An 18,720-nucleotide genomic window follows, 5' to 3' on the forward strand; every position below is an offset into this window, starting at 1 on the left:
TTTAATTTCTTAAGTTCTAGGGATATTCAGATGTATTGTTTTATCTTGTGTTTAGTTTGGTAGTATTTTTCAAGGAATTTGTTAATTTTATCTGAGTTGTTTAATTTCCCAGCATAAAGTTCTCATAATATTCTGTTATTATTTTAATGCCTATAGGTCTGTAGTGATACTGGTACAGTAATTTGTGTTTTTTCTCTTTTTTTCTTTCTTGATCAGTCTATGGGGAGGTATCAATTTTGTTGGTCATTTCAAAGAATGAAACTTTGGCTTTGTTAATTTTCTTTATTTTTAAAATCAATTTTCTATTTTGTTAATTTTATTTTATCAGAAATAAAACATTTGTAACATGAAGAGGAAATAAAGGGGGTCTGGCCTCCAAGGTACTAGCCGTCAGGTAGGGGAGCCTGGGGGGTTGGGGGCAGGGGAATGGCCTCCCCAAGAGCGGTGTCCACACCTTCTGCAGCCACAGAAAGGGGCAAATGCACAAGGAACTAGGCCAGTGCCCAACATGGGGTGATGATGGGGTGCTCCTGGAAGGGGGCTCCTCCCAAATTAAATAGGCATAAATAAAAGTGTCCATACTCTCAAGCCACGAGGGGCTGTCCCGGCCCTGGCCCTGCAACCTAACACTAGTGCTGATCATTTGCCGGCCGGGTCCTCCTTGAGCTGGAAGGTGGGGCTGGAAGGTGAGGGAGGCATTGCCCAGTTGGTATTTGGTGCAGCATGAAGCCGCCACAGGCACTGGCCTCGGGGGGACCTTGTGACAACTCAAAGGACACACATAGGCCCGGGGAAAGCTGTTTCCTTGATTTTTGTTCTTATCTTTATTTTTTCTTCTATTTAGATTTATTTTGCTCTTCTTTTTGTAGCTTCTTAAGGTGTAATCTTAGGTCATTAATTTTAGACCTTTCTTCTTTTCTAATATAACCACTGAAATCTATAAATTTCCCTCTAAGCACTGCTTAGATGGATTCCACAAATTCTGATAAATCGTATTTTTATTATCACTCAGTTTAAACAATTTTCTAATTTCCTTATGATTACTTCTTTGACCTACGGATTATTTAGAAATTTGACGTTTAATTTCCAATTATTTGGGGATATCCTTGATATTTTAATATTATTAATTTCTGATTTAATTTTATTTTGCTTAGAGAACATATTATGTATGATTTCGATCCCTTTAAATGTATTGAGACTTGGTTTATGACCTAATATGTGGTCTATCTTGGTGAATGTACATTATGCACTTGAAAAGAATGTAGTATTCTGCAGTTGTTGGATATGTTCAATAAATATTAATTATATCAAAGGGATTGATGGTATTGTTCAGATCATGTAATTCTTTATTGATTATTTTTTGTTTAATTTCTTTCAATTACTGAGAGATTAGTGTTGAAATCTTAAATTATAATTGTGGATGTCTATTTCTCTCTCTCTTTTTTTTTTTGGTCCTATCAGTTTTTGCTCTATTATTTTGTGTGTGTGTGTGTTAATTAATCATTTTTTTTTGTTAGAGAAGTTGTAGGTTTACAGAAATATACAAAAAATATATAAAATACAGAGTTCCCATATATCACCCTATTATCAACATCTTACATTAGTGAGGTACGTTTATTATAATTCATGAAAGAACATTTTTATAATTGTACTATTAACTATAGTCTGTTGTTTACAGTAGGGTTCATTGTGTTGTACAGTTCTGTTTTTTCTTTTAATTTTTATTCTAGTAACATATATATGACCTAAAATTTCCCCCCTTTTAACAACATTCGCATGTATAAATCAGTTCTGTTAATTACATTCACAATGTTATGCTACCATCACCACCATCCATTACCAAAACTTTTCAATCAACCTTATTAGAAATTCTGTACAATTTAAGCTTTAACTCCCCATTCCATGCCCCCACCCTGTCCCCTGGTAACCTATGTTCTAGATTCTGGCTCCATGATTTGCTTATTCTAATGATTTCATATCAGTGAGATCATATAATATTTGTCCTTTTGCATCTGGCATATTTCACTCAACATGATGTCTTCAAGTTTCATCCACGTTGTTGCATGCATCAGAATTTCATTCCTTTTTAGTGTTGAACACTATTCCATTGTATATATATATACCACATTTTGTTTATCCATTCATTGGTTGATGGACACTTAGGTTGCTTCCATCTTTTGCAATCTGCTATGAACATCGGTGTGCATGTATCTGTTTGAGTACCTGATTTCAGTTCTTTTGGGTATATACCTAGTAGTGGGATTGCTGGGTCATATGGTAATTCTATAATTATAATCATGGATATCTACTTCTCTTTTTTGGTCTGTCAGTTTTTGCTCTATTGATGTGTTTATATACATTGTCAATTGTTATGTCTTCTTGATCAGTCTACCCCCTTATCATTATGAAATGTCTATCTTTATCCCTGGTGACATTCGTTGTCCTGATGTCTGTTTTATCTAATATAAATATAGCCACTCCAGAGTTCTTATATTTAATTTTTGCATGGTATATCTATATCTTTTTATCCATTCACTTTTAATCTATCTGTATCTTTAAAGTGTACCTCTTGTTGATAGCATATAGCTGGGTCTTGCTTTTTTATCCATTCTGACAATATCTGCCTTTTAATTGGAGTGGATAGACCATTTTCATTTACTGGAATAATTGATATCATTTGATATAGGCCTGTATTTTAGAATTTGTTTTCTGTTTGTCCCCTCTGACTTTTTTTTCTTCTGTTCTTCTTTTCCTGCCTTTAGATTATTTGAATTATTATTTAGAATTTTATTTTAATGTACCTATTTTAGCTATACCTCATTGTATAATTTTTTACATAGTTGCTATAGAGATTATAATATACATTCTTAATTTTTTACTGTCTATATAGGTTTAATATTATACCACTTTATGTAATATATATGGATACACACATATACACACACACACTCATCCATATTTACCTCTTTATCCCCACCCCACCCCACCCCATTCTTCACGGTAGAGATGTTATATGTGTTATATTTACAATCATTTCAAGCTCCACAAAACAATATTATAATTTTGTTTCAAATAGTATTATATATTTTTAAAGTTTAAGAGGAAAATACTGTCTTTTATATTTACATGTATATTTGCCATCTGCTATTGTTCATAACTTCTGGAAGATTTCCATTTCCATCTAGTATCATTTATTTTATTATGAAAAACTTCCTTTATCATTTTTTTCAGTGTCACATATTTTCTTCATTTTATTTTATCTGAAAATATCTTTATTTTGCTGAGTATTGAATTCTAAGTTGATAGTTTCTTCCTTTCAGCATGTAAAATATATTTTGCTGTTTTCTTGCTTCCATAGTTTTCCATGAGAAGGCAGCAATTATTCAACTTGATGTTCATCTGAATCTAGTGTGTCATTTTCCTCTGGCTATTTTCAAGATTTTCTCTTTATCTTTTGTTTTCTTCAGTTTGCTTCTGATGTGCCAAAGCATGATTTTCTTCATATTTATCATGATTTGAGGTCGCTGAGCTTCTTGAATTTCTAAATTCATATCTTTCACCAAATTTGGGAAATTTCTGGTCATTATTTCTTCAAATACTTTTCTGCCCCATTCTCTCTCTTTTCTTCTGTGATGCTAACTACATATATATTAAGACATTGGTATTGTACTGGAGTCACTGAAGTTCTGTTCATCTTTTAAGAAAATATTTTTTCTTAAAGTCTTGATTAAATAACTTTTATTGATCTATCTTCAAGTTCACTGGCTCTTTCATCTGTCATCTCTACTTGTTGTTAAGCCTATCAGTGACATTTTTCTTTTAAATAGGGTGCTTTCTTGTTTTTGAGTATCCATGTAGTTCATTTCTATAATCTCTATCTCTGTTGAGATTGCCAATCTTTTCACTCATTGTGAATATATTTTTCTTAACATCTTTGAGCATAATTATAATAGCTTTCATGAAATTCTTGTTTGCAAATTCCAACATCTGGGTCATCTCATTATTTGTCTGCTTAAATGATCTTTTTCTTGAGAATTGTTCACATTTTCCTGGCTCTTCATATGTTGAGTAATTTTGGATTGTGTCCTGGATATTTTGAATGTTACGTCCTAGGTTTTTAAAAGTTTTATTCTAATAATATTTATACAACCTAGAATTTCCACTTTTAACCACAAATATATAATTTGCTCTGTGAAATGCATTTAAGATTCACCCACATTGTTGTGTGAATCAATAGTTCATTTCTTTTTATTATTGCTGAATAATATTCAATTGTTTTGTCTGCTCACCAGTTGAAGGACATCTGGGTTGTTTTCAATTTTAGATGGCTATAAAAGCTGCTATAAGCATTGTGTATAAGTCACTATGTGAAAATAAGCTTTCGTTTTTCTTGGGTATATTTATAGGACTCGATGAGTGACTATAAAAATGAGTGAAAAAAGACTCTCAGCATGATACATCCTTCTGTAATCTCACAGCATGAGGAATAAAGAGAAAATAGGTTCTAAAAGCTTCCACTGAGGGGAAAAAACAGATCATATACAATAGATTAAGAATCAGAATGACACTGGCGTCCTCAAAAATAACACTGGGTGAAAAAGACAATGTGACAATACCTTTAAAACTTTAAGGGAAAGTGATTTTTCAATCTAGAATTCCTTATATAGCCAGACAGTCAATCTATCGTGAGGGCAGAGTTTTCAGACATACAAGTATTCAGAAAATTTATTTCTCATGCATTTTGCTTGAGAATATACCCCAGCAAAACAAAGAGAGAAGAAAGCAGAAGACGTAATATCCAGGGAACAACAAAGGGAACAATAACCCAAGAAGAACAGATAAGCTATTTAACGTTCTGGGGATGCCCAGGAATGACTATGGTCTGTTAATTTCTGATGGATATAGTAGGAACAAGTTCACAGAAATGTTGCTATATTAGGTATCTTTCTTGGGGTAAAGTAGGAACATGTTGGAAGTAAAGCAGTCATCTTAGGTTAGTTGTCTTTTTCTTACTCCCTTGTTATGGTCTCTTTGAAATGTTCTTTTATTGTATGTTGTTTTTTTTTTATTTTTATTTTTATTTTTTTTCATACAGTTGATTAAAAAAAAAAAACAAAAAAAAAAACAAGGAAAAAAATATGTAGAGCCCCCTTGAGAAGCCTGTCGAGAATGCAGGGGCATTGGCCTACCCCACCTCGATGGTTGCTAACATGACCACAGACATAGGGGACTGGTGGTTTGATGGATTGAGCCCTCTACCATAGGATTTACCCTTGGGAAGACGGTTGCTGCAAAGGAGAGGCAAGGCCTCCCTATAATTGTGCCTAAGAGTCTCCTCCTGAATGCCTCTTTGTTGCTCAGATGTGGCCCCCTCTTTCTAGCTAAGCCAACTTGAAACGTGAAATCACTGCCCTCCCCCCTACTTGGGATCAGACACCCAGGGAAGTGAATCTCCCTGGCAACGTGGAATATGACTCCCGGGGAGGAATGTAGACCCAGCATCGTGGGATGGAGAACATCTTCTTGACCAAAAGGGGGATGTGAAAGGAAATGAAATAAGCTTCAGTGGCAGAGAGATTCCAAAACGAGCCGAGAGGTCACTCTGGTGGGCACTCTTACGCACAATTTAGACAACCCTTTTTAGGTTCTAAAGAATTGGGGTAGCTGGTGGTGGATACCTGAAACTATCAAACTACAACCCAGAACCCATGAATCTCGAAGACAATTGTATAAAAATGTAGCTTATGAGGGGTGACAATGGGATTGGGAAAGCCATAAGGACCACACGCCACTTTGTCTAGTTTATGGATGGATGAGTAGAAAAATAGGGGAAGGAAACAAACAAACAAACAGACAGAGGTACCCAGTGTTCTTTTTTACTTCAATTGCTCTTTTTCACTTTAATTATTATTCTTGTTATTTTTGTGTGTGTGGTAATGAAGGTGTCAGGGATTGATTTAGGTGATGAATGTACAACTATGTAACGGTACTGTGAACAATCAAATGCACGATTTGTTTTGTATGACTGCGTGGTATGTGACTATATCTCAATAAAATGAAGATTAAAAAAAAAAAAAGACAATACTTGTGTAGCAGGCCTAGAGAAGAACCAGGTGCCAGTTTGGGGCATGAGGATTAAAGACTCTGGAAGCAAGACTGAAAAAAAAAAAAAGGGACTTGATGTAAAACCTGATATGATATAATAATAATATTTGAAAAGAATTTAGGAAATGTAGATGGCAGATGGCAGATAGGGTAAGAGAAAAAAAAGATAGGCAATTAGAAACTCCAGGGAAAGGAGATGAAATTTAATCGTAATATATTACTTGACTAGCAGAGAATATTTACATAGTCATAGTAATGTAAACCCTGGTTAATGATTTAATTGAAAATGATGATGTAATTATATTAGGAAGATGGAAGAGGAAAGGAATAGGTGGTGTAAGAGAGCTCCTTAATAGATAATGTCTGTAGAGTTGGTAAATCAAGAAATAGCAGCATAAGCAAACTGGAAATGAAGAAGAAACTACTGACAACTAAAGGAGTTAAAAGTAGTTAAAATAGTCAAAAAAAAAAAAAAAAAAAAGGAGAGAAGAAAGTGATCATGCAAAGGAGGCTTACCTGCCTTTTACCAACATCTCAATTCTAAAAAATAGGTCAATAAATAGTATGCATGCTTGTTTTGAAAGTTCACTATAACCTTAAGTATAGACTTAGATAACCTCAACAGCAGATTGAGACATGCCCGCTGGAATAAAGGGCTTTCTTTGAGGCCAAAGTGATTATATACATATATATAAGGATAAAGTGGAACCAGGTCAGGCATTAGGGATTAACTGGGTGGGCTGAATTCCTCCCTCAAACAACTTTTTCTTTGAGCTTTTGAGAATGCAGGGATCAGGAACTGACCCGATAGCAGCTTACTACATCCTAGATTAGAAAGAAACCTGGCACAAATAGCCTTCTAGTTTGCTTGAATGAGGAAATGTGAACATCAGATGGGTATTAATTAGGAGTTTACAGGCTATTTCACTGACACAAAAAAGATATTATCACTCTCCCCCATTGCACAGCAGCACCTGGAGCCACACAGACAATAGCGAATTCACATAATGAGCAATCTGAAGTGTCAAGTGATTATATTGAATAAATCTAGCTTGTGGAGTCTCAAAGGCAGCCTGATTGCCCTGTTAGGATTCTGAAATAGCACTGCCTGTTTAGAAAGCGGAGTGGGCTACAGGAGGGCCTGCCTGTCAGGAAGGGGCTGCATGGAGGGGCCTGTGAGGAGACAGAGTCAGGAGATGGGGGAGGAGCTTCAAATCACTAAGCAGAATCGGTAAGTCTGAGAACCCCAGGTCACCAGGAGCCCATGTGGGGGTCCCGAGTCTAGTACTCTTATTGGCACTTTGATGAGGAATTAACACAGAGAGAAACCTCTGAAGATCCTTAAAACGCTGCGTGAACAATTTAGCTAAATTACAATGAGTGGGGAGGGGAAAGTCTGGGGGAGAATTTTAAAAGCTCATGAATAGAAAGTACATCGATTTGGAAGCCTTTATTTCCATTAAGAAATTTCACGTATCCTTTCATTTGTACGTTTATTGAAGTATAATATAGTTGCAGAAAAGTGTGCATATCATCCATGAGCAGCTTGCTGAATTTTCACTTACCTCTTTTTCAAGATGAAAATAAGAAACCAAAGTGGGAAGTAGAAAACAGGATGCTCTGTCCCTGTCTAGTGACAAGTGGCTGTGATGCTCCAGTGCATACCCAATGCACACGCGATGACCAGGTGGGCTGTATCCATCTGGAATTGTCTCTGCCTTGAAGGTCCAATCAGGATTGCCTCATGTCTGGCCCTCAGTGGGTAAGCCCATGGTGGCAACTGTTATGGCCAACTTTGTGGTTGTGTCCAGCTACACCTGGGAGGGCAGTAAAAGTCTTCATGCCCAGGCCATTTAAGAAATAGGACTATGAAAAGTAAGGGAATAAATACAAAGACTTTAGCCTTGTTTTGTTTTTTTTCCAGGAAACTCATGGTTTGTTTCCATTCCATGACTCATCACTGACTCAGATAAGTGAAAGAAAGGCTGAAGGAAAGTTGGCAGATTGTTTTGAATATCAGATCACGTTGCTCCCTTTCCTAAAACTGTTCTGTGGCTACGTGATGCACCAGGAGTAAGAACTAAACTCCCACCATGGCCCACAAGGTGCTAAGTTATCAGGTACCAGCTAACTCTTTGACCTTCTCCCCACTCTTCCCTCTCCCCCTCACTGATCCTAACCCCACTTGCCCCCATCCTTGGTATTTCTTAGGACCTCTGCACTTGCTGTTTCCTCTGCCCCAGGTGCTCTTTATGGTTGGCTGTTTCTTCTTGTTCATCTCTGCTTCATTGTCCCTTCTTCAGATGGCCTCCTGTATCTAACACAGTCCTTTCCCCCAATCGCTCCCATCTCAACATCTATTTATTTACTGCACAGTACACTTAGCACAACTTGAAGTTATCTTTTGTTTATTTGTTCACTTGTCGTTTGGCTACCTCCCCTTTCTAGAATGTCAACTCCATAAGGGCAAAGACCTTGTCTGCCTTGTTCATACCTATAACCCAGCCCCTACAACAAAAGTGCCTGGCACATGTAGGTGCTCAGTAAGTATATGATGAATGAATGAATGAATTATTTGCATAGTAAATGAATCAGCTATGCTAAGGTATTTGCAAGGGGCGAGCCTGTGCCTTTTTCCTTTTGGAAGCCCCATGGCATCTTGAGCATAGAGGCCTGAATGCTATACTGTTACATGTAGTCTACTGGAAAGCCCACGGCAAGTTACCAAAATCTGTATTAGTCATCTGTTGCTGCATAATTTACAATAAACTTAGCAACTTAACACAGCATGCATTTATTACCTCACAATTTCTGTGGATTAGGAGCCCAGACATGTCTTAACTGAATTGTCTGTTTCAAGATTTCCCATGGGGCTGCAATCAAGCTGGGGTTGCAGGCTCATCTGAAGGTTTGACTGGGGAAGGATCTGCTTCCAGGCATAGATGGTTGTTGGCAGAATTCAGTTCCTTGTGGTTATTGGATAGAGGGCCTTATTTTTTTGCTGGCTGTGGGCTGGGAGCTTTCCTCAGTTCCTAGTTGTTGTTGGCTGGAGGCTGTCTTCCGTTCCTTGCCACTGGGCCATCCTTAACATGGCTGTTTGCTTCAACAAAGTCAGCAAGGGAAAGAGCCTGCTAGCAAGATGGACATTACAGTCTTATGTAACCTAATCAGAGAAGTGACATCACCTTTGCCATATTCTATTGGTTAAAAGCAAGTCACAGATCCCTCCCATATTCATGCCCTGAGGAGATAACACAAAGCATGAAAACCAGGAGGTGAGGATACTTGGGAACCGTGTTAGTATCTGGCAGCCATAGAATGCTCTTTGGCTCCCAGTGATTCCCTCCTCCCCATGTCCCTCCCACATGCAAAATATATTCACCTCCTCCCAAGGTCTCCAAGGGTCTCATCCCATTACATCGTCTGCTCAGAGTCCAGAATCTCATCTCAATCAGGTCCAGCTGTGGATGAGGCTCTTTGGAGAAAGTTCCTCTAGAACTATCAATTTTTGAAACTAGAGAGAACCTGCCAACATACATTGTGCAATATGCAGAGGATAACAGCTAGGGATATTCCTTATCAAAAGGGGGGAAATGGGAGATGCAAAGGAGTCCTGGGAATAATTCTCCTTGGCTCTTGGCTCTGTCTTCTGAATTCTTGCTTCTTCCCTCTGAGTCATTATTCCTTTTTCATGAAAAGTAGCGTGCATTTGTAGCTGAGTGGTTTTATCAGCCTGCTCCTGTCAATTGGTTTTGGAGAGTCCAACTGCCTCTTTTCATTTTATACTCTCTCTGCCCCATTGAGTCTAAGCTGGTAGTATTTTTACTGAAATAACTTTCTCAAAAATTTTGTGGGCCTTCTGTGGCTTTCAATTTCATTTGAAAATGACCACATATCTTTTCAAGGTAAGCCCTTCTCTGCCTTTGGCTCCTGCTGAGGTGGCCGAGGGACAATACTCTTAAGCTTTCTCGGGGCCCCCTGATTTGATTAAGAGGATTTGTGAAGCACAGTCTTAATGTCTTGAAAGGTCCCTTTCTGTGATTGAATATTACTCTGATTTAATTTTTTTTCTTGAGATTTTTAAAAATTAAATTCAGTTTTATTGAGATATAGTCACATACTATGCAATCATCCAAGGTGTGCAATCAGCTGTTCACAGTACCATCATATAGTTATGCATTCATCACCCAAATCTATTTTTGAACATTTGCCTTACACCAGAAAGAGTCAGAAAAGAATAAAAAATAAAAGTAAAAAAGAACACCCAAATCATTCCTCCCATCCCACCCTATTTTCGTTTAGTTTTTGTCCCCATTTTTCTGCTCATCCATCCATACACTGGATAAAGGGAGTGCGATCCACAGGGTTTTCATGATCACACTGTCAACCCTTGTAAGCTACATTGTTATACAATTGTCTTCAAGAGTCAAGGCTACTTACTGGGTTGGAGTTTGGTAGTTTCAGGTATTTACTTCTAGCTATTCCAATACATTAAAACGTAAAAAGTGTTATCTATATAATGCATAAGAATGCCCATCAGAGTGACCTCTCAACTCCATTTGAAATCTCTCAGCCACTGAACTTTATTTTGTTTCATTTTGCATCCCCCTTTTGGTCAGGAAGATGTTATCAATCCCATGATGCCGGGTCCACTTTTATCCCCGGGAGTCATATCCTGCGTTGCGAGGGAGATTTACATCCCTGGGAGTCAGGTCCCTGGGCAATGAGTTCACCTGCCAAGTTGGCTTAGCTAGAGAGAGAGGGCCACATCTAAGCAACAAAGAGGCACTCAGGGGGAGACTCTTAGGCACAATTATAAGCAGGTTTAGCCTCTCCTTTGTAGTAATGAACTACATAAAGACAAGCCCCAAGATAGAGGGCTTGGCATACCAAGCCATCAGCCCTCAATGTTTGTGAGAACATCAGCAACAATCCAGGTGAGGAAGCCCAACACTTCTGCATTTTTCACCAGCTCCTCAGGGGTCCCTGCATATATATTTTTATTCTCTGCCCAAATTACTTTGGGATGTGTCGCTATTTCACTGTAACCTATACAAACCGACCATATCCCACTTCCTATTGAAAATTCTATGTAATTGTGATATTTGAACTGTAGAAGTTATATTGTTTAGAAAATATAGATCCTGCACCAAATAAACATCTCTTTCCTTGGTCTCACATGGAAGTTGAAGTTTTAACACACAGTCAGTTTCAGCCTTTACCCTTTGGCCCAATTTGCCCTAATCTTAACCAGATCTGCTTCATTCATATCTCTAAATTGAAGTCTGGGCTCTTTCTCAGCTTTTTTTTTTTAATTAAAAAAAAAACTTTTTTAACAGTTGCTGTATGCGCTAATACTGACATTCATGTCTGCCAAGCTCTAGCTCTGAGTTTCAGGTGTCACACAGATACCCAATGTTCCAGAGACCAATCAGGTTATACACAAAGGGATCAGCATCTCAGAGTTTGGATATAGCCATTACAATTCAGGAATAGATTTGATTGCTGTAAGGGCTTACAATCTAGGGACCATTACAATAATCATTCCCCTGTTAGGCTGTGCTCTAAGATTCAGTTCTAAGTTTACACATTGTAGTTAGTCCATATTGGTGAGGCATTATAGTGTTTGCCTTTCTTTCTGGCATACTTCACTGCAAATGCTGTCTACAGTATCCATTCACCTCATTGTGTGAATCACAGCTTCACTCCTTCTTGTAGTTGCTCAATATTCCATTGTATGCATACACCACAGTTCACCATTCTGTTCCTCAGTCAATGGACCCTGAGGCCACCTGCACCCATTGCAAATCAGGAACACTGCCTCCATAAACACCAGTGTGAAAATGTCCATTCTTGTCTCTGCTCTCAGATCTTCCAAGTACGTACCCCATAATGAGGTTGCAGGAACTTATGGCCCCCACATACTTAGCTTCTTGTGGAACGACCACACTGACCTCCAGAAAGGCTACACCATTCTGCCTCCTCATCAACAGTAAATAGGTACATCCCTCTCTCCATGTTTTCTCCAGCACTTTTGTCCCTATTTATATTTTTCCCTACAATTTTATAGAGATATATTCACATATCATACAATTATCCACTGTGTACAGTCAGTTGTTTGTGGTATCATTTATCACCACAGTCAGCATTTGAACATATTGATTACTATGAAAAAAAGTTTTGTTTTGTTTTTAGCAAATAATACAAAAAAACAAAATGTCATATAATACAATATAATAGTAGGAACAGAAAGCAACAACACTACCAAGAATCCCATATCCCTTTCTTATATCCCCCCCTCATACACATTTAGCTTTGGCATATTGCCTAAGTTACATTTAATGGAAGCATATTACAATGTTACTGTTGACCATAGACTCCAGTTTGATTTTGTTTTTTCCCAAATACCATTCCTTTTTCGACACTCTGCATGGTTGACATTTATTGGTTCTCTCTCATGTAAAAACAGTTTTATATTTGTACATGTAGTAACAGTCATTGGCCACTCCAGTTTTTGCCAAGTTATACAGTCCCAGTCTTTATCATCTATCTTTACCTCTGGTGTCATACATTCCCCTGTCCCACCTCTTTCAGCTTTACTCAGACATGTTTGTTCAATGTACTTACCATATCGTGCTACCATCATACAGTATTATGCTATCTATTTCTGGATCTATACAGTCAGTCCTGCTGAACATTCTGTAGTCCTTCAGCATCAAATGCTCAATCTCTATCCTCTTTCTACCTCCTGATAGCCTGTGTTATCAGCTTTTAACTCTCAAAGTTTGCTCATTAATGTTATTGCATATTAGTGAGACCACAGAGTATTTGTCCTTTTGTTTCTGGCTAACTTCACTCAACATAATGTCCTCAAGGTTCAACCACACTATTATAAGTTCCATGTCTTTATTCTGTCTTACAACTGCATAATATTCCATCATGTGTATATAACAGTTTGTTTATCCTCTCGTCCGTTGATGGACATTTGGGCTGTTTCCATCTTTTGGCAATAGTGAATAATGCTGCAATAAACATCAGTTTACAAATGTCCATTTGTATCTTAACTTTCAATTCCTCTGACTAGATAACTAGCAATGGAATAGCTGGGTCTTATGGCAAATCTCTACTTAGCTTCCTGAGGAACGTCCACACTGTCTTCCAGAGTGGTTGCACCATTCTACATTCCCACTAACAGTGAATAAGTGTGCCTCTTTCTCCACATCCTCTCCAGCACTTGTAAATTTCTGCTTTTTGAATAATGACCATTCTGGTAGATGTGAAGCAATATCTCATTGTGGTTTTGATTTGCGTTTCCCTAATAGCCAGTGAAGTTGAGCATTTTTTTTTATGTTTTTGAGCCATTTGTATTTCCTCTTCAGAAAAGTGTCTGTCCATGTCTTTTGCCCATTTTTTAATTGGATTGTTTGTCTTTCTGTTGTTAAGTTGTACGATCCCTTTATATATTTGGAATATTAAACCCTTATCTGATATGTGGTTTCCAAATATCATCTCCCATTATGTAGGCTGCCTTTCTACTTTTCTGACAAAGTCCTTTGATGTACAAAAGTGTTTAATTTTGAGGAGATCCCATTTGTCTATTTGTTCTCTGGTTGCTTGTGCCTTGGGTGTGAGGTCTAGGAAACTACCTCCTATAAAAATATCTTTAAGATTTTGCTCTACATTTTCTTCTAGGAGTCTTATGGTCTTAGCACTAACATTTAGATCTTTGGTCCATTTCAAGTTAATTTTTGTATAAGGTGTGAGGTAGGGGTCCTCTTTCATTCTTTCGTTGAAGATGCTGCTCTGTCTCACTTGCTTTGGCTTGACTGCCTTATCAAAGATCAGTTGTCTGTAGATGCAAGGGTCTATTTCTGAACACCCAACTTGATTCCATTGGTCAGTATCTCTGTCCTTATGCCAGTACCATGCTGTTTTGAGCACTGTAGCATTGTAATATGTTTCAAAGTCAGGTGGTGTGAGACCTCCCATTTCGTTCCTCTTTCTCAAGGTATTTTTGGCTGTTCAGAGCACTGTGCCTTTCCACGTAAATTTGGTTATTGATTTTTCTATTTCTGCAAAGTGCGTTGTTGGGATTTGAATTGGTATTGCATTGAATCTATAAATCAGTTTAGGTAAAATTGCCATCTTAACTATATTTAGTCTTCCAATCCATGAACATGGCATATTCTTCCATTTTTTTAGGTCCTGTTTGATTTCTTTTAGCAGTTTCTTGTAGTTTTCTGTGTAAAGGTCTTTTGTGACCTTGGTTAAGTTTATTCCTAAATACTTCTATTATAAATGGAATTTTTTTCTTGATTTCCTCCTTTTGTTGCACATTACTGGTATATAGGAACACTACAGATTTTTGCATGTTGATTTTATAGCCTGTCACTTTGCTGTATTCATTGACTAGTTCTAGTAGATTTGCTGTAGATTTTTCTGGATTTTCTACATATAGAATCATGTCATCTGCAAACAGTGAAAGTTTTACTTCTTCCTCTCTAATTTGGATGCCTTTTATTTCTTTTTCTTGCCTAATTGCTCTAGCTAGAACTTCCAGAGCAATGTTGAATAACAATGGTGACAGTGGGCATCTCTGTCTGGTTCCTGATTTTAGAGGGAAAGCTTTCAGTCTTTCCCCATTGAGTATGACATTAGCTGTGGGTTTTTCATATATTGCCTTTATCATATTGAGGAAGTTCCCTTCTATTCCTATCCTTTGAAGTGATTCATCAAGAAAGGATGTTGAATTTTGTCAAATGTCTTTTCTGCATCAATTGAGATGATCATGTGGTTCTTCTGCTTTGATTTATTAATGTGGTGTATTACATTAATTGATTTTCTTGTGTTGAAGCAGGCTTGCATACCTGGAATAAATCCCACCTGGTTGTGATGTATAATTCTTTTAATGTGCTGCTGGATTTGATTTGCAAGTATTTTGTTGAGGATTTTTGCATCTATATTCATTAAAGAGATTGGTCTATAATTTTCTTTTTTTTGTAGTATCTTTGTCTGATTTTTGGTATTAGGGTAATGTTGGCTTCGTAGAATGAGTTAGGTAGCTTTCCCTCTTCTTCAATTTTTTTTGAAGAGTTTGAGCAGGATTGGTATGAAATCTTTCTTGAATCGTTGGTAGAATTCATGTGTGAAGCCATCTGGTTCTGGGCTTTTCTCTTTTGGGAGCTTTTTGATGACTGGCTCAGTCTCTTTAATTGATTTGTTGAGGTCATCTATTTCTTCTTGAGTCAATGTTAGTTGCTTATGCTTTTCTAGGAAGTTGTCCATTTCATCTAAGTTGTCTAGTTTATTAACATATAGTTGCTCGTAGTATCTTCTCATTATTTCCTTTATTTATTTATTTATGCAGAGTCAGTAGTTATGTCTCTTGTCCCATTTCTGATTGTATTTATTTGCATCCTCTCTCTCTCTCTCTCTGTTAGCCTAGCTAGTGGTCCATCAATTTTATTGATTTTCTCAAAGAAGCAACTTCTGGTTTTGTTGATTCTCTTTATTGTTTTCCTCTTCTCAACTTCATTTATTTCTGCTCTAATTTTTGTAATTTCTTCCCTTCTGTTTGCTTTGGGGTTAGTTTGCTGTTCTTTCTCTAGTTCCTACAGGTAAACAGTTAATTCCTCAATTTTTGCTCTCTTTTCTTTTTTTAATAATTTTCCCTCTCAGCATCACCTTTGCTGCATCCCCTAAGTTTTGATATGTTGTGTTTTCATTGTCATTTGCCTCAAGGTATTTAGTAATTTCTCTTGTAAGTTCTTCCTTTACCCACTGGTTTTCTAAGAGGGTGTTGTTTAACCTCCATGTATTTGTGAATTTTATGACCTTTTACCTGTTATTTATTTCCAACTTCATTCCATTATGGTCCAAGAAAGTGTTTTGTATAATATCAATATTTTTAAATTTGTTGAGACTTGCTTTGTGACACAACATGTGGTCTATGCTAGAAAATGTTCCATGAGAACTTGAGAAAAAAGTGTATCCTGAAGTTATGGGGTATAGTGTTCTATAAATGTCTGTCAAGTCTAGCTCATTTATTGTACAATTCAACATCTCCATTTCTTTATTGATCCTCTGTCTAGATGTTCTATCCATTGATGAGAGCAGTGTATCAAAGTCTCCAACTATTATTCTGGAGGTTATCTGCTTCTCCTTTCAGTGATCTCAGTGTTTGCCTCATGAATTTTGGGGCACTGTGGCTTGGTACATAAATATTTATGATTGTTATGTTTTCTTGATGAATTGACCCTTTTATTAATATATAGTGTCCTTCTTTGTCTCTTTTAATTGTTTTACTTTTGAAGTCTAATTTGTCTGCTATTAATATAGTTACTTCTGTTTTTTTTTTCTGGTTGTTGTTTACATGAGCTATCTTTTTCCAACCTTTCACTTTCAGCCTTGTGTCTAAAGTGAGTTTCTTGTAGACAGCATATAGATGGGGCTGTTTTTTAATCCATTCTACCAGACTGTGTCTTTTCACCGGGGAGTTTAATCCATTAACATTTAGTGTTATTACTGTAAGGACAGTACTTTCTTCTACCATTTTGTCTTTTGGATTTTATATATTATATCTTATTTTTTCCTCTCTCTCCTTTTACCAATCCTGATAGTCTTCCTTTCTACACTCTTTTCTGAACCTCTTTCTGCTGTATTTTCCTATCAGCTTGTAGCACTCCTTTTAGTATTTCTTTTAGCGCTGATCTCTTATTCACAAACTCTCTCAGTGTCTGTTTGTCTGAAAATATTTTAATCTCGCCCTCATTTTTGAAGGACAGTTTTGTCAGATATAGAATTCTTGGTTGGCAGTTCTTCTCTTTCACTATCTTAGCTATATCATATCACTGTCTCCTTGCCCCCGTGGTTTCTGTGGAGAAATCTGTACATAGTCTTATCAAGCTTCCCTTGTATGTGATGGATTGCTTTTAACTTGTTGCTTTCAGAATTCTGTCTTTGTCTTTGACATTGGGCAATCTGATCAGTAAATGTTTTGGAGTAGGTCTATTGGGATCTATTCTGTTTGGGGTATGCTGTACTTCTTGAACCTGTAATTTTCTGTCTTTCATAACAGTTGGGAAATTTTCAGTGAATATTTCTTCTATTATTCTTCCTGCCCCTTTTCCCCTCTCTTCTACTTCTGGGATACCCATAACCATATATTCATGTGCTTCATGTTGTCATTTAGCTCCCTAAGACCCTGCTCGTATTTTTCCATTTTTTTCACCATCTGTTCTTTTGTGTGTATGAATTCAAATGTTTTGTCTTCCAGTTCACTGATACTTTCTTCTGCCTGTTCAAATCTACTGTTGTGTCCATCCATTGTGTTTTTCATCTCCTCCATTGTGTCCTTCATTCCCATAAGTTCTGCTGTTTGTTTTTTCAACTTTACGGATTCTTCTTTATGGTCATCCAGTGTTTTCTTTATATCCTTCATCTCTTTTGCAATATCTTCCTTCAGCTCACTGAATTGATTTAACATTAGTTGCCTCAACTCCTGTATCTTGGTTTAACTATTAGTTTGTCCCTTTGGCTGGTCCATATTTTCATGTTTCCTAGTATGGCTTGTTATCTTAAGTTGTCTAGGCATCTGATTTTCTTGATTAGTTTATTCTGGAGCTCGTTTTCACTTTTACTTAGGGGTTTCTTGTCAGTTGGCTTTGTTCTCTAACCTTTGTTGTTCAGCTCAACTTATTGTAGACCTCTAACTTAGGTTCTATTTAGTTGATGAGAATTTTTCACCTCTTGTTTTTCTGTTTCTTGCCCTGCCTCTATGTAGTGTTTTGCTAGAGGGTCACCTTGGATAAGGTTGACCCCAATCAGGTTTTCCCAGTCTAGAGAGGCCCAGGTCTCAGGAGGAGGATATGTAGTTTTCCTGAGAATGAGACCCTCTTGTGAGGCCTCTAGACTCTGTGCTTTCCTATCCTGTCCATCAGGTGGCACCCTGCCAGCCTGCAGTTCCCCGACCAGTGTAAGGAGGTGTGGTGCCTTTAATTCTCTGCAGACTCTGAGCCTGTTGGGAGCATGACTGAAGCTGGAATCTGTATTCCAGCCCCTGGGGTCTGAGTTCCCAGAAGGAGGGCTGCCAGTTGAGCTGGACCTCCCTCTACTCTCCCAATCCTAGGAACTCTAGCTGTCTCCCAGTGGCACTATTCCCTTCCCCTCTCTCCTCTTTGGGGCAACTCCAGCTTAATTCCTTGGTCATCCTGAGTTGCCAATTAATGACTGGGGTGGAGACTTTCTTCAGGCGTGAATCTGAAATTCAAAGAAGTTCTGGGTACTCTGTCTCCCCCCAGAATTCAAAAAAGTTCTGGGTACTCTGCCTAGACCTCCAACTTGGGCTGTTCTGATAGAAAACAACCACATATGTTACTTTTAAATTAAAAAAAAAGAAAGAAATAAAAGAAAAGAAAAAGGAAATAAAAATTAAAAAAAAGAAAAGAAGTCTCTTTTAGAACCCTTTCCCCAGCCTGGAAGTTTTGTCAGTGTCAGAATAGAGTATTTAAAGATGCACTTTGGGCTATTATCTGGGTAATTACTCTCCAACAGCTTTCATTCTGCCCTTGCTGGGGGCTACTAAAGTATAAAAAGATAAGGAGCCAGTGAGAAAGG

This window comes from Choloepus didactylus, chromosome 4 (assembly GCF_015220235.1).
Source record: "Choloepus didactylus isolate mChoDid1 chromosome 4, mChoDid1.pri, whole genome shotgun sequence".
In the NCBI taxonomy this organism is placed as follows: domain Eukaryota; kingdom Metazoa; phylum Chordata; class Mammalia; order Pilosa; family Megalonychidae; genus Choloepus; species Choloepus didactylus.